This window comes from Chrysemys picta, chromosome 20, assembly GCF_011386835.1.
Source record: "Chrysemys picta bellii isolate R12L10 chromosome 20, ASM1138683v2, whole genome shotgun sequence".
In the NCBI taxonomy this organism is placed as follows: domain Eukaryota; kingdom Metazoa; phylum Chordata; order Testudines; family Emydidae; genus Chrysemys; species Chrysemys picta.
Window position 1 is genome coordinate 4007660 of NC_088810.1, and position 22095 is coordinate 4029754.

The 22095-nt window shown below is 48.7% G+C and overlaps 1 long non-coding RNA gene across 1 annotated transcript; it reads right to left on the minus strand.

The window, feature by feature from the left end:
* Positions 1 to 1540: 1540 nt before the first annotated feature.
* Positions 1541 to 8634, minus strand: LOC135976904 (uncharacterized). The gene is made up of 2 exons (XR_010594165.1): positions 8308 to 8634; positions 1541 to 3473 (listed from the first exon to the last, which is right to left on the minus strand). It is a non-coding gene; the product is annotated as an uncharacterized LOC135976904 (long non-coding RNA).
* Between the last annotated feature and the right edge of the window lie 13461 nt (positions 8635 to 22095).

Below are 22095 nucleotides of genomic sequence, written 5' to 3' on the forward strand. Positions count from 1 at the left end.
TGGAAAAAGCTAATGTACTCAATGCTTTTTTTGCCTCTGTCTTCACGAACAAGGGCAGCTCCCAGACTGCTGCACTGGGCAGCACAGCATGGGGAGGAGGTGACCAGCCCTCTGTGGAGAAAGAAGTGGTTCGGGACTATTTAGAAAAGCTGGATGAGCACAAGTCCTTGGGGCCGGATGCGTCGCATCCGAGGGTGCTAAAGGAGTTGGCGGATGTGATTGCAGAGCCATTGGCCATTATCTTTGAAAACTCATGGCGATCGGGGGAGGTCCCAGATGACTGGGAAAAGGCGAATGTAGTGCCCATCTTTAAGAAAGGTCAGCTTCTCTTCAGTCCATGGAAATATCATGGAGCAGGTCCTCAAGAAATCAATTCTGAAGCACTTAGAGGTAAGGAAAGTGATCAGGAACAGTCAGCATGGATTCACCAAGGGCAAGTCATGCCTGACTAACCTAATTGCCTTCTATGACGAGACAACTGGCTCTGTGGATGAGGGGAAAGCAGTGGATGTGTTAATCCTTCACTTTAATAAAGCTTTTGATACAGTCTCCCACAGTTTTCTTGCTAGCAAGTTAAAGAAGTATGGGCTGGATGAATGGAATATAAGGTGGATAGAAAGCTGGCTAGATCATAGGGCTCAACGGGTTGTGATCAATGGCTCCATGTCTAGTTGGCAGCCGATATCAAGTGGAGAGCCCCAAGGGTCGGTCCTGGGTCGGCTTTGTTCAATATATTCATTAATGATCTGGAGGTTCGCGTAGACTGCACCCTCAGCAAGTTTTCAGATGACACTAAACTGGGAGGAGTGGTAGATACACTGGAGCGTAGGGATAGTATACAGAAGGACCTAGAAATTTTAGAGGCTTGGGCCAAAAGAAATCTGATGAGGATCAACAAGGACAAGTGCAGAGTCCTGCACTTAGGACAGATGTATCCCATGCACTGCTACAGACTAGTTACCAACTGGCTAGGCAGCAGTTCTGCAGAAAAAGACCTAGTGGTTAAAGTGGAGGAGAAGCTAGATATGACCAGTATGCCCTTGTTGCCAAGAAGGCTAACGGCATTTTGGGCTGTATAAGTAGGGGCATTGGCAGCAGATCAAGGGATGTGAGCGTTCCCCTCTATTCGACATTGGTGATGCCTAACTGGAGTACTGTGTCCAGTTTTGGGCCCCACACTACAAGAAGGATGTGGAAAAATTGGAAAGAGTCCAGGGAGGACAACAAAAATGATTAGGGCTCTGGAGCACATGACTTATGAGGAGAGGCTGAGGGAACTGGGATTGCTTAGTCTGCAGAAGAGAAGAATGAGGGGGGATTTGATAGCTGCTTTCAACTACCTGAAAGGGGGTGCTAAAGAAGATGGATCTAGGCTTTTCTCAGTGATACCAGATGACAGAACAAGGAGTAATGGTCTCAATTTGCAATGGGGGAGGTTTAGGTTGGATATAAGGAAAAACTTTTTCACTAATGTTAGCCAAATGGGCTCGTTTCCCCCTGGAGCTGCCCAATTACCCCAAGGAGGCACGGGAGTCTAGAAGACGGCTTCAAGTTCTTTATTGATCAGTCAGCTGAGCGGGTGTCCCCCTCGACTCATGCCAGAGGGAGGAACACACCCTACAAGCGTAGAGCAAGCCTTTTTATATCCAGTAACAAATGACTTAACGTGCATACATTCTGCTGACCTAAGGAATTTTTAAATTCCCTTCTAGGGGTATATAGGATACATCTGGTGGGGCCCCCTTGATTGATTGCTTTTCCAGGGGTAGGGGTAATGGGATACATCTGCTGGGCCTCCTTGCTGTTGGGCCTCTTTGATTGGTTGTCTTGCTATACATTTATATACGGGAAATGGAGCTGTGGCCTTGGGGAATAGCAAGTATTTGGCCTTTGTTCTAACAAGGTTCTCCCCCCTTAAAAGCATTTTGAGAGCCCTATGGCCCCCAATCCTCAACTTTAACCGGTTGATATAGTGCCATCATGCGTTGGCGTACAATTTGATTAGCCATTTGTCGAACTAATGCAATTACACAGGGAGCCACTCTTGAGCCCCCCACTTTTGGGAGCTTCCAGCAGTCAATGTGGAATCAACGGACCGCCTCTCCCTCATCAAGTCGTCATATACCTTAATTCCTAATTTATTTCCCTGGATTTGGGGTCGTAGAAAGAATAAGGGCCTAATGTACCCAACATAACAAATTCCTGACCAATTTGGAGGCAATCTTCGATAAGCATATTGCCCACATATCCAGTAATGGCCTTTTAGGGCCCATTGTCCATTTGCAAAAGGGCCATCCCAGGTTTCGGGATAGTCCTCGGGGCCCGGTTCTTCGTAATACAAAGAGTTACCCATCTCCAGGGGTCCCCCTAATACAATAGATGTACCGTCAGGATTACAATAGTCACATTTCCAAGCCCCAGCCCCTTCCCTCCAAGTGCAATTACAACCAAATTTAGGGCTATTGGTAGTAGACCAAAAATGATTAAAATGGGTTACCCGAGTTCCATTAGAATGTTGCCATGCCCACTGATACCAGCGTACCACGTGATCCTTACTGTTGGTATTATCTCGCTGGCAACTTAGAAAGAGGGCATCAAAGAACCCATCTTGTCCAACTGCCTTACAGCCTTCGCCAGTATGCTGTTGGTAGGAACATGGTACCCAGCTATGATTAGTGAGTTTTACGTGGGTATGGTTCCACCGTCCTTTATATTTAGAACAGTCATACGTATGGCAACTAGAGTGATCATAGCAGTCAAGTCCTAGAGATAGAGTCCAGTCACATTGGCTTTTGCCCACATACACCCCTTCTGGTTTTGTTCGGTTGAGACAAAGGATCCCTACTTCAGAGGAATAGAGTCGCCAAGGGCTACTATCCTCAGTCCAAACTTCGTTCCTTTGTGGACTATACTTAAATTACTAATCCACCATTTAGCTTGCACGGGCTGGGCTACCCAAGGCCATTCATCTAATTCCCCTGGGCCTCCGCATACCCAACAGTTACTGAGGTTAAAGGATCCTGCTATTGTCTCCCCTAGCTGTAAAAACCTATTCTCCCAACCATAATAGTGGTGGAAGCACATAAACAAGGATATTAGCAGCAATTTCATTATCTTTTTCTAAACAGTCCCTTTAATCCGTCCAAGTACTGGTACTCCCAGGTAGAGTCTTCACCTGTGCCACCCCGGGCGTCCGGAGCCGGGGCGGGCAGAGGGCCGGTGTCCTCTTCTGCTAGTTCAGTCTCCGGGCTAGGGCTCAGAAACCGCTTTACCCATGTATGGTGTGTCCATTTGTTGCTCCCGAGAACTTTGACTGCAGTTTGGCTGATGAGCGAGACAGTGTGCGGGCCGTCCCACCGTGGTGTAAGGGGGTCACGCCTCCATTTCTTGACAAGGACCTGATCACCGATCTGGAACGGATGCACGGGCTGGTCCAGGGGAAGGGCTTGGAAAGGCACCGCGTACCGATGCAGCTGTAACAAAACAGATTGCAACCCGGAGACCTGCTTCCATAAGGAGTCCTTTCCCATTTCCCAGTTTACATCTTCCCGGAACCCCGGGATCAGGATTCGGGGAGGGAACCCAAAGACCAGTTCAAATGGTGAGAGCTTAAGACCCTTACGGGGGGCCCTTCGAATACGGGTAAGGGCGAGTGGTAACGCATCAAGCCATTTTAGACTAGACTCTGTGCATAGTTTAGTGAGGGTATCCTTGAGAGTCCTATTCATTCTTTCCACCTGGCCTGAGCTCTGCGGCCTCCAGGGGGTATGCAACCTCCATTGTATACCGAGTGCCTGGGACACCTGTTGGACCACTTGTGAGGTAAAGTGGCTTCCCTGATCAGATTCAATCGTTTCGGGGAGATGGAATCGGGGAAGTATTTCATGCAACAGGGCCTTAGTAACCGCCCGAGCCTGGCAATGCCGGGTGGGGTAACACTCTACCCATCCCGTAAGCTGATCCACAAATACGAGCAGGTATTTATAGCCCCTGCAAGGGGGCATTTCTGCGAAGTCAACCTGCCATCTCTGAAAAGGGTATGTGGCCCAGGGCCGGCCTCCCATTGGGGCGGGAGGGCCACACCCCTTTTGGTTAGTTCGTTGGCAGACGGGGCAATTACTAACTATTCTCTGGGCTTCCATGTGCATACCCAGCCCCTTAAGGGATCGGGTGGCCAAATCAACCATTGCTCCTGACCCCATATGCCCTTCTTTATGCATGTGCTGGAGAATTTCCTGAAGTATCGGCCGGGGGACAAAAATCTCCCCCCCCGGTAATTTCCACCATCCCGGGGGAACCTGCCGGGCCCCCGCAGCCTGTGCGTGGCGTGCCTCCTCGGCTGTATATTGGGGAGGGGGGTTTTTAGCTTCTGTATCTTGGACCAAGAGGACCCATGAGGCCCCTTCCCTTGCGGCCTCCTTTGCGGCCTGATCGGCCAATTGATTATATTTACGTTGTTCAGCCTCCGGGACCCTTCCATGGGCACGCACATGTATCACGGCAACCCGGAGGGGAAGCATTAAAGCCTCAAGGAGTGTTTTGATGAGACTCCCATGTGCAATTCTTTGGCCTGACGCTGTGATAAATCCCCTCTTTCTCCACAGGGCCCCGTGAGCATGTACCACCATATAGGCAGAGCGGCTATCGGTATACAAGTTAATAGTTTTTCCAGCTCCCAACCGGAGAGCCTCGATAAGGGCCACTAACTCCGCCGCTTGAGCGGACAAATTAGGGCTGAGTTTAAACTTGTATATTCCTTTGTCCTTAATTACTACTGCGGCTCCGGTAAACCACTTGCCATCTATCACATAGCTGGACCCGTCAACGTACCCCTCAATTTCAGGGTTGGACCACGGCAAGTCTGAGAGATCAGGGCGGGGTTTGGTTTCCTGTTGCAAAACTTCAATACAGTCATGAGTGGGGCTAGTCTCATGGGAAACCTCAGGATCGGGCAGCAGGGTAGCTGGGTTTATGGAGCTAACTGTCCTAAAGGTTAAGTTAGGGGCTAGCAAGAGCCCTACTTCATATCTGGTATGTCGACTGGGATTTAAATGCTTTTCCCCAGCGCCTGTCCCCAGTATTTGAGGCACCCCGTGGGGAACCACAACCTCAGTGTCCCCTCCCAGGGTCAATTTTTCAGCCTCCTGTACAAGGAGAGCGGTCGCTGCAACGGCCCATAAACAGGCAGGCCACCCCTTGGCGACAGGGTCCAACACCTTTGAGCATTATCCAATGGGTCGCCAGGTTGGTCCCGACCTTTGGCATAGAACTCCAGCAGCCACCCCTCCCCTCTCATGAACGTATAGAGTGAACGGCCTCCGAGGGTCGGGGAGGGCTAGAGCGGGAGGCTGAACCAAGGCTTCTTTTAGCTCTCGAAATGCTTTTTCCATCTCTTTGGTCCACGTCCAATGAAGCAGACCCTCTTTAGTTAAGGATTCATACAGCGGTTTGGCTCTTCCCCCGTAGTCAGGGATCCAGAGTCGACAAAACCCAGTCAACCCCAGGAAAGCCCTCAACTCTCGGGGGTTTTGAGGTCGAGGGTTATTGAGTATCACCTGGATTCTTTCTTTACCTAGACTATGACTTCCCTGGCACAAATGATACCCAAGAAAAGTGACCTGTCGCCTAACCAATTGTGCTTTTTCCTTTGAAACCTTATACCCTGTGCCCCAAGGTAATTAAGGAGCTTTACAGTCTGCTCTTTACAAGCTGCCTCTGTTTCAGTACTTAAGAGCAAATCATCACAATACTGGACTATGTTACATGAGGGGTGTCTAGCCAGGAATGGGGCAAGGTCCCTTCTCAACTGGCTGCCAAAAATCTCGGGTGCACAGGTAAGTCCCTGTGGGACCACGGTCCAAAGGTATTGAGCTTTGTAGTGGGTATCTGGGTCCTCCCACTCAAAGGCAAACAGTCTCTGCTATTAACTTGTTAATTTGTCTTAGGTCCTGGACCAACCGATACTGCCCATTAGGCTTAGGCACCCCCATTATTGGAGTATTGTATGGGGACGTGTCTTCCTTTAACCACCCGCACTGCAAAAACTTTTGAATCAGGGGTTTTAACCCGATCCGAGTGGTTAACTTAAGGGGGTATTGTCGAATTCGGACTGGGCTGCTTCCCTCCTTAAGGGAAATATGCACTGGTGTAGCATTCCTGGCTCGGGCCACGCCTCCTTCCTCCGCCCAGACCTTGGGATTTACGCCCCCCCCCCCCCCTTGCAGCTGGCTTCCAACACTTCCCTTACATTCCAGGGAGTGATCTCTAGCATTTATGAGAGCCATCTGGTAATTAGAGGCTTGTTGCTTAGGGATTCTGACTTCCATTGTCCCGTTATCGAATGAGATCTCCGCCTGTAATTTAGTGAGGATATCTCGTCCGAGCAGCGCTATGGGGCAGGAGGGACTGCAAACAAACTGATGGGAAATTTGACGGTCCCCTATTTTTTTACTAGGAGAGGCAAAGTTTTTTTTTTTTTTTTTTTTTTTTTCCAAAGCTGTAGTTTGTCCCTCTATCCCCTGGACTATGGCACGTCCCCGAGCTCTATCTCGGGGGGCCTTATTAAGGGGGAGCAAACTAAGAGTGGCCCCAGTATCAATAAGGGCTTCAATTGGGCGGCCCTCCACTTTAATTTTTACCGTGGGATCCAGGCTGGCAGCTTGTGCTGTCAGGAGGGGCCGCTGGGTCCCTCGGCTTCTCTATGGGGAAGATCCCTCCCCTGAACGTCCCGTGTTGTTGTAAAGGATGGGAAGGGACGGTGTTTTGTTTTTACGTTCCTTTCCCATGGCCTGTCGCCGGGGGCATTCATTCTTCCAGTGCCCCTCTTCCCTACAGATAGTGCACTGGTTTCGACCCAGGCGGGGGTCCCGTCCCCTCCCAGGTGGCCCTGGCTTCTCCTTAACCTTGTCCCCCCTTTCTGCATATCCTTCTCTCAGGGCCATGGCCAAAACACGGGCCCCTTTCTTTCGCTCCTCATCATCCCTCCGATCATAAACCTTCATGGCTATTTCTAAAAGTTCCTCTATATTCTTGCCCGAAGCCCCTTCCAATTATATAGCTCACTAGTGGTAAAGGGAACATATACCATAGTGAGATTACCCTCAGGGGCTACAGTTTCCCGCAGTGGACACAAATAATTCTGTTGCAGGGGCCCTTGGAGTACCGGGCCACCCTTGCTCCTGGTGTGGTTAGACACCGGGGAGCTCAGAGAGATCGGAGGGGGCTCCCGTTTGGAAAAATCCTGGTTGCTTGGCTCACCCCTTTCAGCTGAGGCATTATCCTCAGAGATGTGGGGGGGGGATTTCAATTGAGGGTACCGGAGCCGGGAGGCCAGGATACAAAGGGGGAGGGGGCATAGGATCAGGGGCAGAGGGAATCACAGCCCGCAGACAAGATTTCTTAACAGGGAAACAGGGTTTCCTAACAGGGGCACGGGCCATTAAGGTTTTAATAGTTTGTGATCTACATTTTTGCAACCATGGGGGATGATTGGCCACAAGGTCCTGCCAAATATCTATATAGGGATATTGGTCCCAATGCCCATCCCAGGTCACAATGCTATGTACTGCTTGTACAACCCCTGGTTTGAGCGTCCCTCCCTCGGGCCATTCCACCCCGAATGTCATCCATTCAAGAGTACAGAATTTTACAAGCTTGTCTTTACATAATACAATTCCATAATTAGCCTGGCGTCTAAACGCCTTCCAGTTATCCAGCATACATCCCAGGGGTGTCCAGGAGAAGGTGCTTTGTCCGGACCCCATTATGCTTTACCCAGAGTTTTCCGAGACAGAGATATCAAGAGGGGGAAGAGGTATAGATCTAGTTCTAACTCAGATATCCGCTGGGTCACGAGGTTCGGCTGACCCCCCTTGCAATCAAGATATCCTGGTCATCGGGTTTCCCCTCGCAGGAGTCTTGGGGCGGCTGAAGTCAGCTTAAGCCTCAGACCTGTCAGCAGCACTCATTCATCTTTCACACAGATCCTTTAATCAGTTACAATCTCGGTTTCCAACACACCATTAAGAGGAGAAACAAGATTACCCTTCCTATAAACAAGAGTAATCCCTGAGGTTGCTCCAAGTCCCAATAATTGTTAAAAACGGCCCATGGACTTGTGGAGTTAGTTACGTTACTCAATGGCCGTTATTTGCTTACCCTTTAACCAAAAACACAACAACAAGACATTTACAAAGCTACAATAATGTTAACATACCTTCCCGTATACAGGCTGCCTAGGGGATTTCCACTGTCCAACCCACACCTCGGGGGCGTTATTCCTCAAACCCAGGAGGTAAACGCACTTACCGCCCGAAGTGGCCGCGTCCGGCAGTCAGACTTCCCCTTCTTCTGAAGCCGTCTTGCTTCCGTGTCCTTCAGAGTTCTCTTTAGAGAGGACACAGCCGCCCCGGCCGATTGTGACGATCCGAGGCCCGAGCAAAGCAACAGCTCGAGGTGGCCACTCCTCGGAATCGCCCTCGGCCGTCGGTCAGTGCCCTCTACAGGGAGAGAAGTCCCTTCGTGGTCGCCATTTGTTAGCCAAATGGGCTCGTTTCCCCCTGGAGCTGCCCAATTACCCCAAGGAGGCACGGGAGTCTAGAAGACGGCTTCAAGTTCTTTATTGATCAGTCAGCTGAGCGGGTGTCCCCCTCGACTCATGCCAGAGGGAGGAACACACCCTACAAGCGTAGAGCAAGCCTTTTTATATCCAGTAACAAATGACTTAACGTGCATACATTCTGCTGACCTAAGGAATTTTTAAATTCCCTTCTAGGGGTATATAGGATACATCTGGTGGGGCCCCCTTGATTGATTGCTTTTCCAGGGGTAGGGGTAATGGGATACATCTGCTGGGCCTCCTTGCTGTTGGGCCTCTTTGATTGGTTGTCTTGCTATACATTTATATACGGGAAATGGAGCTGTGGCCTTGGGGAATAGCAAGTATTTGGCCTTTGTTCTAACACTAAGAGGGTGGTGAAGCACTGGAATGGGTTTCCTAGGGAGGTGGTGGAATCTCCTTCCTTAGAGGTTTTTAAGGTCAGGTTTGACAAAGCCCTGGCTGGGATGATTTCATTGGGGATTGGTTTGAGCAGGGGGTTGGACTAGATGACCTCCTAAGGTGCCTTCCAACCATGGTATTCTATGATTCTGCCCTGACCTGGACTGGAAGTGGGGACAGGGGGCTCTTGATCTTCTGCCTTGGCTCCAACCCCCACGGGAGCTACGTCACCCTGTACTTTGAACTCAGCCCCCTGCAGAGAGGTGAGACATTTGTCTCCTGGATTCTGTAACCAGCTCAGGGTGGGGAGTTGGGGTGGGGAGTTGAGGGCTCAGGCTGGGATCCAGGAATTCGAGATTCTATCCCCAGCTCTGGGATGGGAGTGGCGGGCTGGGAGCCAGGATTCGTGGGCTCTCTTCCATCCATGTTCTGTGTTTTTCCAGGTTCGGAGGATGCTGACAAGTCGGTGTTCATTGGGATGGGCTGTGGGCTGGGGGTCGCCATTGGATTCTTCCTTCTTGGGCTCTGTGTGATCAAGTAAGTCTGAAGCCTCCTGCCCTGACCCCCAACTGCCCCTCCCACACCCCTCTGAGATCCCATTCCATTATCCCTGGTGTGCCTTCATTCTCCCTCCCCACGGGGCTATTCTACGCCCCTCCCCACGGGGCTATTCTACGCCCCTCCCCCCAGTCTCATTCATCAGTCCTTATACGTTTGTCTGAAGACGGCGGAGCCGGGAGCCGGCGCCCCCCAGCGCAGAGGCCGTGGAGACAGCTAACGGGAGCCAGGCGGGGCACATGGCCGACGAGGCCAGCCTGATCTACAGTAACATCACCAGCATCCCCATGGTATGTACCTGGAGGGAGCGGGGGACCAAGCCCACCTGCCCTTCCCACCCCACCCCTTCTCTGTCCCCGCCACTTCTTGTTCTTCCCACCCCCTTAACAAATGCACAAATATAAGTCAGGCTTCCACCAGGGCACCCGACCCCCCACGCATGCCCGGTGCAAGAAATACATCCCTGCCACCAGCCTGGGCTCCCCAAACTGCGTGGGATTGGCTCCTGCATGCAGAAAATGCACCTCATCCCATGGGTCTCGCTCAGAGGGGAGGACATGCATCGAATACATTCATGTGCATTCAAAAAGTGCACGGACTAGATTGGGGCTGCAATGCTGCCAATCCCTGGGCATCACCCGAATGCACGAGCTGGGCAAGAAATGCATTTCTGCAGCTGCCTGCTATCGTATTACGTACACGTAATCAGACAACGCATGCAGCAGGGTGCACTTTGTCTGTTGCAAATATATGCACCCTCCAGAAAATGCAATGAACGCATCAGCATCCTCTATAGAAACACGACATGCATGGGATCAAATCAGGCATGCACAGTGCATAAAATGTACACAACCTCTTGCATATTGCTAATGCATGGCCAGTGCAGGGAAGGCAGAGAATGCATTAACTTAAACAGTGTTGCCCCAAGTGCTCGGTGCATGAAATGCAGAAAATACATTTCCTGAACCTGTTCTGCGATGAGATGCATGAGATGAAATCCTGCATTCATAGTGCATAAAATGCACACACCCACATTCATCTTGCGAATGCATGGCCTGTGCAGGTGAGGCAGTGAATGCGTTAACTGAGCTGGTGCTGGCATGGGATTGGCTCATGCGTGCAGAGTGTGAAACACACCCAATCCCACGCCTCTTGCTAGTGCACGCCCGATGCAGGAAATGCATTTGCACGGAGGGTTGGGGAAACGAGACCTGGGGCAGCCCAGGCGATCAGCACAGCAGGGTGGATGCAAGTCTCTGCCTGGTGTCTCTGCCTTGCTTCTCACTCAGCATCACAAGACTCCAGCCGCCCGCCGGACCAAAGGCGTCCAGGACAGGGCTGTCACAGCACAGGCCCCGGACGAGCTGCACTACGCCTCCATCGAATTCTCCAAGCCGCAGCGCAAACGGGGGGAGCCTCTGGAGGCACCAGCCATGGTATATGCTGAGTTCCAGCGGAAATAGCCCCCTCGCGCCATGGGCCCAGGCTGGGCATCTCCAGCCCATCCAGTGCAGGGGGGATCACAGTGTGGAGGGAAGGGGGAAGGGGTCGGCCCAGGGCTGGACTCACGATGTGGGAAACCTGGGTGCAAATTCCTGCTCTGGCCTGGACTCAGGGCGGAGTCAACTAGGCCTTTTAAATGCTGGAGCACTGCATTGAGGGGAGGTATCCCAGAGTCCTCTGCAGCCGGGTCTCAAAGCCTGCCCCCTCTCAAACCCCACTGTCCCCGGAGGAAAGAGCCTCTCACCCCTCAGTCACAGAGAGTCTCTCTTCTACCCTGCCTGAGCCCTCACCAACTTCTTTCACAGATGGACAGGATTGTCAAGCTCAGGGGCAGCAGCTGGAGGGATGGGCTTGTGTCTAAGCTGCTGGCTGGGTACTCTCGGTTCTAATTTCTGCTTTGTAAAAATGCCGTAGGTGAGGTTTGGCCAGTTGCTGCATCTGTCTATTCTCAGTTTCCTTACCCCAAAAATCAGGATAATAATGGTGCCCTGGGCCACTTACATTACAAACTCTTAGGGGCAGGGATGGTCTCTCGCTGTGTCTGGGCAGCACCTGGCACAACAGGGCCCTGGTCTCTGCCTAGGTCAAGCAGTGCCACGTGATTATAACTTCTTAATAACAATGTTCTATTGAAGGTAACATGTTCACTCCAAAGCCAAAAACATCTGACTATAAAATTCCCTGTTTACAAACTGTTACTTGAAATAGATTTTCATGTATCATTTTTTGTCACTGCTACTTTTTCAACGAAGAGCCAATAACAACTCTGACTTATTTGTGTCCAGTAAAGAATCAGTTTTCAAATCTGCCTTTCCACTGGAAGGCCCTGATTGCAGCTGGTTTCTGGGCAGGGCTGGGCATAACACAGCCCCGATCCCAGCTGGGGCAGGGCCTGTCTCTCGCTGTGTCTGAGCAGCACCTGGCACAATAGGGCCCTTATCATAAACATACAGCTAAGGGGAGCATAAAATCCCTCCTTTACCTCTAAGGGGTTAAGAAGCTCAAATAACCTGGTTGGCACCTGACCACAAGGACCAGTGGGGAAGGAAGATACTTTCCAATCTGGGGCGGGGGAAGGTTTTGTTTGTGCTCTTTGTTTGTGCTCCCTTGGGATAGAAAGGGACCAGGGAAGGAAATAAACCTCTCCTAAAACCCTATCTGAAATAAGCATCAAAGGTTGCAAAAATTGTAAATAAAGCAAGGAAATGCGTTAGATTATCTTTTGTTGTGGCTTGTGAATTTTCCCCATGCTAAGAGGGAGGTTTATTCCTGTTTTTTGTAACTTTGCAGTTTTACTTGGAGGGGAATCCTCTGTGTTTTCAATCTTATTACCCTGTAAAATTACCTTTCATCCTGATTTTACAGAGGTACTTCTTTACTTTTTTCTTTATAATAAAATTCTTCTTTTAAGAACCTGATTGTTTTTTAGTGTCCTAAAACCCAAGGGTCTGGTCTGTGCTCACCTTGTTTACCTATTTCGTTGGTCTATTATTCTCCAGCCTCCCCAGTAAAGGGGGTGAAGGAGCTTGGGGGGATATTTGGGGGAAACAAGAACTCCAAGTGGTCCTTTTCCTGAATCTTTGTCTAACTCCCTTGGTGGTGGCAGTGATACCGTCCAAGGACAAGGAAGGATTTGTGCCTTGGGGAAGTTTTTAACCCAAGCTGGTAGATATAAGCTTAGGGGGTCTACCCATATCTGTACCCCACAGCTCAGAGTGGGGAGGGAACCCTGACAGCCCTGATCCCAGCTGGGGCAAGGCCTGTCCTTTGCTGTGTCTGGGCAGCCCCCAGATGTCACAGACTCAAAGAACTCATTCTTGCTAACAGTTAACCAGTTTTAAATCTGGGTCACGGTAATTTCGTTTCCTTCTAGTTTTTGAATCAAAATGTCGAGCGGTGCCAAGTGAAACTCCCTATGGATGGCGATGGATATTACATCACCGCCATAGCCTTTAGCAACAGGGTGAAAATCAGGATGGAGGACTTGTAAGGCCCTATGTGTGTGTGTGTGATTTGTGTTGCAATTGTGCTTTTGAAACCCTGACTGAGCTAGGGGCCCAGTCGGGCCTGGCTAACTGGCTAACTGCTAGACCTCCAGAGGCAACTGTCACCAGGGAATCAGCAGCAAGCGCGTGTTTCCAGAGGGATCCCGCAGGGAATTGTCCTTGCCCTGATGCTTGTTAACACCTTTTTTTACAACCTGGAAGACAACATAAAATCAGCCCTGACCCAGTTTGCAGATAACACACAGATGGGGTAAGTGGCAACTAATGACGAGGCCAGGTTACTGCTACAGAGCACTCTGGGTCGCTTGGTAAACTGGGCACAAGCAAACAGTGTGTGTTTTAATAGGGCTAAATGTCAACATGTTCACCTAGGAACACAGGGTGTCAGCCGGACTCACAGGACGGGGGACGCTCTCCTGGGCAGCAGGGACTCTGACAACAATTCGGGGGTGATGCTGGATAAGTAGCTGCACATGAGATCCCGGTGCGATGCTGCGGCCGGCCTGGGTGCATCAACAGTGGGCTCTGGAGTCAGAGCGTGGAGGTGATTTTCCCTCTGGATCTGGCCCTGGTGCGACCGCTGCTGGGGTCCTGTGTCCAGTTCTGGTGCCTGCAGTTCCAGAAGGACATTGACCCATCGGGGAGGGCTCAGAGGGGTGGCAGGAGAATGATTAAAAGGTTAGAAAACCTGCCCCAGAGTGCACATCTTTTCCTTCAGTAACTGTCTAACAACAACGTGTGCATCGTAACCTTTGGAACCGTGCGCTAGTAACGTTCAGTCCCAGAAGTCTTTGCCCAGAAAGCTCTTAACAAAGGTGGAAAGACACTTGCTGCCCTTAAATTCCCAGGATTGTTCCAGCTTTAGGGCACTGCAAAATGTAATTGGGCATGTGCAATACTGTCTACTGCGTGCATTCAAAAATGTAAAAAATACACTTTTCCGATGATTTGGGCTTTCTAATGCTATCCATAAAACAGAGGTGGCTGTCTACATCACCGGTGATCAAACCCTGACACTGCTTACAGAGCCTCCCTTTGCACCTGTGCCCCTTGTCCACGTAAGACTGACACTGATCACACAAAGTTTTAGACAGGCATTTGACTTGTTTTTCAATGCACAGTCGACGTGTCCGTCTAAACACTCTTTGGAACGACAATACAGTCTACAGCTAGCACACCTCAGCTGCATGCCCACGCTGTCCAAGCATGCTACGCTCAAGCAGAGGCAGCAATGATACCTGCAAGAGTGGTCGTGACTGTACACCACCTGGCAAAATTCACAATATTTTTTCACCCCAAACAACTTTTTCACATCCAGAACCCCATAGTAATGTTCATCGTGTAACAGGATGAAAAAAGTCTTGGGGTACACTGGCCCCCCATTTAAAAAAAGCCCCATCCGCCTTTCGTGGCTACCGCACCACCTGTATGTTGACTCCTAAATGCTGTTCAAACATTGTTACATTGTTGAGCAGAACCTTTTTTTGACCTGACCACCCGAGTTTCTCATGCAACTTTCTTGCCCCCGCTAACAATTCCATGTCCATAGGTTTATGGTCGGACATGACAGTCAAGAGCCCACCCGCTAAACACAGATTGGTACCGGTGTATGTCAGGTCTACCAAACACTGTCTCTTTTTATGGACGATTGGCTACTGAGGATAGAATTTATAACTCTACGATGGTCCCCACCCCTGTTTTTTACAACCGTAACAACGAGGCGCAACGTCCCATCGATATACCTCTCTCTACTGCTCTGTAGCAGCTTTGAGGTCTGATTTAAGAAATCCTCAGCAGACAGCTCATCCCTGGTTCTTCTGACTGAAAACAAAGGGTTAGTTCAATTCCTGCTCTCTAAATATATCTGAACAGAATCATCAGGGCCTACCCTGCCATGAACGTCATTGAGAACTTACTGTCTCCCCCTGGGTATGGCTTCAACAACCTGCTGAGCTGAATTAATTTGCTCAAGATTGACAAAACAAAATTCCTCAAAATACATCGACCCCCAAAATCTAGGGTTACCATATTTCCACAATCAAAAAAGAGGACACGGGGGGGGGAAGGAGCCCAGCTCTAGCCCCACCCCATCCACTCCCTCTCACTTCCCACCCCTTGACTGCCCCCCTCAGAACTCCCAACCCCCCCTGCTTCTTGTCCCCTGACTGCCCCCTCCTGGGACCTCTGCCACTAACTGCCCCCTAGGACCCCAACCCGTATCTAAGCCTCCCTGCTTCTTTTCCCCTGACTGTCCCCTCCTGAGAACCCCCCACTCTAACTGCCCCCCTAGGACCCTACCTGTCCCCTGATTGCCCCGACACTTATCCACACCCCCACCCCATATTTACACCCCTGCCCCCAGACAGACCCCAGGGACTCCCATGCCCTATCCAACTGCTCCCCGCCAACTGAGAGGACCCCCAGAACTCCTGACCCATCCAACCCCCTCTGCTCCCTGCCTGCCTTGTTCCCTCTCCACACCCCTGCCCCCCTGCCAGCCCCCCCAGAATCCGTGACCCATCTAACCCCCCTGCTGACTGTCCCAACCCCTCTCCTCACCCCTGCCCCCCTGACAGGCTCCCTCAAACCCCCGACCCATCCAACCCCCACCTCCCTGTCCCGTGACCAGGGCCGGCTTTAGCCAGAGCCCAGGAATTGGGCTTTGCTCCAGCTGGGGTCACAGGGCTTGGGGCCAGGCTGGAGGTGCTCGGCCGGTGCCGGGTGGCGCGATCGGCTGGAACCGGGGCCGCCGCCCTGGGGCCCGAGCTGGTCTGGAGCTCCTGGGGCCGGCGCGCTCGAATGGAACCGTGGCTGGTGCCCCGGGGCTCGAGCCAAGCTGGACCGGAGGCACTGGAGCCAGGGCCGGAGCCAGAGCTGGAGCCGGGGCTGGGGCCGGTGCCCCGGGGCCCGAGCTGAACTGTGCCAGAGCTGCTGGGGCCAGGGCCAGAGCCGCTGGGGCTGGCCAGGGCCGGAGCCGCTTGGTCAGGGCTGGAGGGAGACGCTCGGTCAGGGCAGGACTGGGCCGTGCCGCGCTGCTTCTCCCCGGAGCCCTCCTCCTCATGTCCCCGCCCTGCTGCAGCTGACTTGCTGCTGCCTACCTGCCCCTGCTTGTTTTCAGACTTTCCGCGAATATCTGATTCGCGGGAAGCAGGGGAGGGGGAGGAGCAGGGGGCAGAGCGTTCAGGGGTGGGGGAAGACAGCTGCGGGGCCGGGGGCATGATAAGGCTGCAGGGGATGGGGGGAGCCCTGAAGGGGCTTTGGCTGCCCAGCTAAAAATAGCTGACTGGGGGGAAATCCCGGACATTTTTAGATTTTTAGAATACCCTCCCCCGGGTGGCTATTTATAGACTGAAAAGCCGGACATGTCCGGGGAAATCCGGACGTATGGTAGCTCTACCCAAATCTAAGTAATTCGTGTTGCCAACTTCTCACTCTCCATATACACCTCTGCATTTTCAGGGTTACTTGGGGGTTCCTCTATGGGACCATCAGCAGCATCTTCTACGTCAGATGCTATTTGAGAATCAGACTCCGAGGGGCCTCCGCGAGGATCATCAGGAGCAGACAGGGACCCCTCAAGAGAGTCTTCTGGGATGTTTTCTAAATCAGATTCTGTGTGAGAGTCACCATCACCCTGCAGGTCAGATTCAGCCTCCCCATTTTCAGATGAGCCAGTTGGAGAGACTCCACTAGGGAGCATCTCTTTTTTTCCTCATTACCTCTTTAGCCTTTTTAAAAATCTGTACAGTGGCCCTGGCCTGGAACTTTTTGGCAGCCATCTGTTTATCTCCCATGCACTGTCCCCCTTTTGTTTACACCTGAGCTGACATGTACCCTTGAGGGTGCCCCTTTTACCCAGGCCCCTTTCCACTACTAGTCACACCTGCTCAGAGCCACCCTTTGGAAAAATTGAAGTTTTTTCAAAAAGTCACCCTCAAGAGCTTTTGCATTTTATGTAGTTTCCAGCCCTCCTTTCTTTTAGAACCCCTGAGGATACAGTGTCCACCAGTTTTCTGAACAAAGCATCATACTTTCCTGAAATACTAGCATATGGGGGAGCTGTAACGAGTTTATGGTGTTAGGAGAATGGTTTGTCACTCCTTTGTTTTTTATTTACAGCCCCTAGAGTGTGTGCTCCAGGCTTGTGAATGTGGGCATTTTTTATCACAGTTTTCTCAGGGCTTGGTGTGGTTGTGGACGTTGATGAACTGGTGTTGTGTTCGTGTGGTTGATTTTTACTAGCGTCTTTTGTTTTGCCCTTGGGTTTGACGTATAGGAGGTTTAGGACTGCCCGGATGCTTCATCTGCACTCTTGTGCTGTTTTGCGTTGGCGTTGTTAAAGGCCTCAAAGCAGATTCCTGGTTCTTTGGTTGTTCCGGTGGAGGAGTCCCTGTAGCTCTGACTACAGCATTGTCAGGAGAGTTGCACATGCCTGATTTGGGGAAAAAACATTTTACAAAACTTAACTTTACCATCTTTCTCACCCACACCTATGTATTTGCTTAAAATGCAAACCAGGGTGGATAAAAATCAATGATTTAAAAAAAAATGGATTTTTTTTATTTAAATTGGATTTTTTTGTTAAAATGCTTTTTGAGGAAAAAGCCTATCTAAAGATAGTTTTAATTAAGATACTATATATCCCAACAATATCTCATCATGGAATAGGGATTACAAATTCTAGTTCTATGGTATGAGACAATATAGTCATGTCATATTTAAGTAAAGTTTTGTAAATGAGTTCCAATAGTTCATTGATTAGGGTCACCATTTTATGGAGCTCCAGGGGCTTCTGCATAGATTATTTAGGTTAATCTTTCTATCTTCCCAATGGGACTCAGTGCTCAGTCTAGAAGATACCATCAGAGATACTTAGTGGATTTGTGTCTCCAGAGATAACATGCTTGTTAACAGCAAAAATTTTTAAAAAATAAATAAATAATATAGAGAGGTGAGAAATAACAGACCTCAACTCTATTGTCCCTCTGCAGATTTGTGTACACAGAGTCAATCCCTAACCTCTCTCTAAAAGTGCAAACTTTCAAAAAGTTCAATGAATAAAAGATTGTTGGGGGCAGAACAGATCTGGACAAGGAGAAGAAGTCTGGAGATAAATGTGAGAAGGGAGGGACAGGCAGTAGAAACAAAAGTGAAACTGTTTGATCAGAATATTCCAGACGTCTTCAGGTCTTTCTGAGTGTAGCCTTCATTGATTTGAGATCTACCATACCATTCTCTCACTAGAAGGGAAAACCTATAATGACAGCAGGCCGTAGAACCCAGTTTGGGAATAAGAACCGTTGAAGAAATGTGTGTTTGCTGATGATGTTTTAAAGAAAGTCACACCAGTGAACTGGTGGGAGTCACTTAAGCACTTGGATTCGGAGACCGTTGAAGTGATAATCTCATTTTAACAGCAATAGCTGCTTCTGCTGGTGTGTAGAAAGAATAGTTTCTTCCATTGGACTCATTAATTCCAAACTGAGAAATCATTTCAGATCTAAAAAAGCAGGAAAGCTTTTTCTTTTCCAGATTCTGAACAAACAGGAAAATGAAGGTGAAGACAACTGAGTGAGCTGCAGATGCCAATAGTTTAAGATTCTCATGTTGACCTGGCTGACATAGTTAATTTATTTATTTATTTAAATATTTCATTTAACTATTTTAGTTAAAAAACTTTTTAACAAAAACAAACCTGATTTAAAAAAAATCAATTTGATTTAAATCAAATCCACCCTGATACAAAACCTCATAAAATAACCAAACCAATAAGCAAAATTTATGTACTGGGCTTCACTCATCCATCCGCCATTGATACTGGGGAATTTTCCTTTTCAGATGTTGCTTTCCTTTTTTTTTTTTGAGCTTCTTTACCCTCTGGTCTACGGATCTCTCATGTTTTGACTTTACTGTGGAGCAGACAACACTATTATTATAAAACACATGAAACCATCTTGTAAACTTAAAAAATAAAATACTCATTTTCTACTTAAAAAGTAATAGCTTTAAAACAAAATTATCCATTTCAGGCTGTACAAGAAACAGAGGTTTTCAGTTTATTTCTACCACTTAAAAAAAAAAACACAAACATTTTTTAAAACACATCTCATTTTGCAGAATAAAAACCAAACTGCTTTAAAAACCAACTTTAAAAATCCATTTTAAAACACAATTTGCACAGAAACCCTGTTAGTTTGAAACACACCATGCCATCAGTTTTCAGCCATATACTTAAAAAAATAAAAAAGCAATGTACTTTTTAAAAAAACAACACCTATATTTTCCACAAACTCTGACACACACACACCCTCACCCAGGCAGTTAAAAAAAGTATTTTGTTGCAAACTGTTGGTTTGGTGTTTTAAACTCCCACATATATCTCTAGCTTTGGCCTCACCATTAAAGCAAAATCTTTTGAGAAGAGAAACAACCCCATTTAAAAAATCTCTTTTTTTTTGCAGAATAAAAACCAAAATGCTTTTAAAAAGCAATTTTTAAAAACCATTTTGCACAGGAAAAAACTATTAGTTTGAAACACACCATACCATCAGTTTGCAGCCATAAAGCCCCAGCAGTTTAAAACCAACAGTTTGCAACAAAATACTTTTGAATAAACCCACATGAATTTAAAACCCAATTGCAGAAAGTTACCTTGTACCACATGTCACAGAGTGTGGGGGGACACAAGGCCCTGAACCCCCAGCTTCCTGCGATTCACCATGACTCTCAGCCAGCCAGTAAAGCAGAAGGTTTATTTAGATGACAGGAACACAGTCCAAGACAGGTCTTGCAGGCACAGACAACAGGATCCCCCGCACTTAGGTACATCTTGGGGTCCCAGGGCACCACAGCCCCCTTGGGTGGTCAGAGCCCCATCTGCCTCCCAGCCATTCCACCAGCCTGCTCTGAAACTCCCCCTCCAGCATCCCGTCCCACAGCCTGTGTTTAGTTCCCCGGGCAAAGATGTCACCTGGCCTCTAACCCCTTCCTGGGTTATCACATTACATGCTCAGGTATTCTCCCTCATGGCCAGTCTCCCATCCCTGAATGCAGACCATCCTAGCCACACTCCCCTGCCTTCCCAGCCAACACTCCCCACTCAGCATTCAAAGACCACATTGAGAACAGTCCCAGTTCATCACACCACAGGATAAAGGGTTGCTGGCACGGTAGGGATATATTACCAACCACCTGACTAGGATGGTGATAGTGACTGTGAAATGCTCAGGGAGATTAGAGAGGCTATTAAAATAAAAAAATCAACAATAGTAATGGGGGATTTCAACTATCTCCATATTGACTGGGTACATGTCACCTCAGGATGGGATGCAGAGAGAAAGTTTCTTGACATCTTAAGTGACTCCTTCTTGGAGCAGCTGGTTCTGGAACCCACCAGAGGAGAGGCAATTCTTGATTTAGTCCTAAGTGGAGCACATGATCTGATCCAAGAGGTGAATATATCTGGACTGCTTGGTAATAGTGACCATAATATAATAAAATTTCATATCCCCGTGGATTGGAAAACACCACAGTATCCCCCATGGTAGCATTTAATTTCAGAAAGGGGAACTACACAAAAATGAGGAGGTTAATTAAACAGAAATGAAAGGGTACAGTGCCAAAAGTGAAATCCCTGCAAGCTGCGTGGAAACTTTTTAAAGACACCATAATAGAGGCTCGACTTAAATGTATCCCCCAAGTTAAAACACAAAAAAGAGCCATCGTGGCTAAACAGCAAAGTAAAAGAAGCAGTGAGAGGCAAAAAGGCATCCTTTAAAAAGTGGAAGTTAAATAATAGTGAGGAAAATAGAAAGGCGCATAAACACTGGCAAATGAAGTGCAAAAATACAATTAGGAAGGCCAAAAAGGAATTTGAGAAACAGTTAGCAAAAGTCTCAAAAAGAAATACCAATTTTTTTAAGTACATCAGAAGCAGGAAGCTGCTAAACAACCAATGGGGCCACTGGACGATCGAGATGCTAAAGGAGCACTCAAGGACAATAAGGCCATTATGGAGAAACTAAATGAATTCTTTGCATTAAGTCTTCACGCTGAGGATGTGATGGAGATTCCCAAACCTGAGCTATTCTGTTTAGATGACAGATCTGAAGAACTGTCCCAGATTGAAGTATCATTAGAGGAGGTTTTGGAACAAATGGATAAATTAAACAGCAATAAGTCACCAGGACCAGATGGTATTCACCCAAGAATTCTGAAGGAACTCAAATGTGAAATTGTAGAACAATTAACTGTAGTCTATAACCTATCACTCCAATCAGCTTGTGTCCCAGATGACTGGAGGATAGCTAATGTGACACCAGTTTTTAAAAAGGGCTCCAGAGGTGATCCAGGCAATTACAGGCTTGTAAGCCTGACTTTAGCACTGGGCAAACTGGTTGAAACTATAATAAAAAATAATATTGTCAGACATATAGATGAACATATTTGTTGGGGAAGAGTCAACATGTTTTTTGTAAAGGTAAATCATGCCTCACCAATCTACTAGAATTCTTTGAGGGGGTCAACAAGCATGTGGACCAAGGGGATCCAGTGGATATAGTGACCTTGATCTTTAGAAAGCCTTTGACAATGTCCCTCACCAAAGGCTCTTACGTAAAGTAAGCTGCCATGGGATAAGAGGGAAGGTTCTCTCATGGATTGGAAACCGGTTAAAAGATGGGAAACAAAGGGTCGGTATAAATTGTCAGTTTTCAGAATCAGGGCCGGCTCCTGCTCCAACCCTTCCCTTTATATTTATGACATGAATTAACTAACTACTTACCCACCCACCTATGTACCAATGTACTCACCTATCACCAGGCCTAGCTACCAACTCATCTAATCTATCTATCTATCTATCTATCTATCTATCTATCTATCTATCCAGACTGTCAGCCACATAAATACCCCAGAATCTCTCTCTCTCTCTCTCTCTCTCAGGACACCCTGTTGCTCTCATGAATGCAGAAGGAAGGACAGGCTGGGGGTCAGGGAATCCACGGTGCCCAAGTCTGGCATGTAGATCGGGTT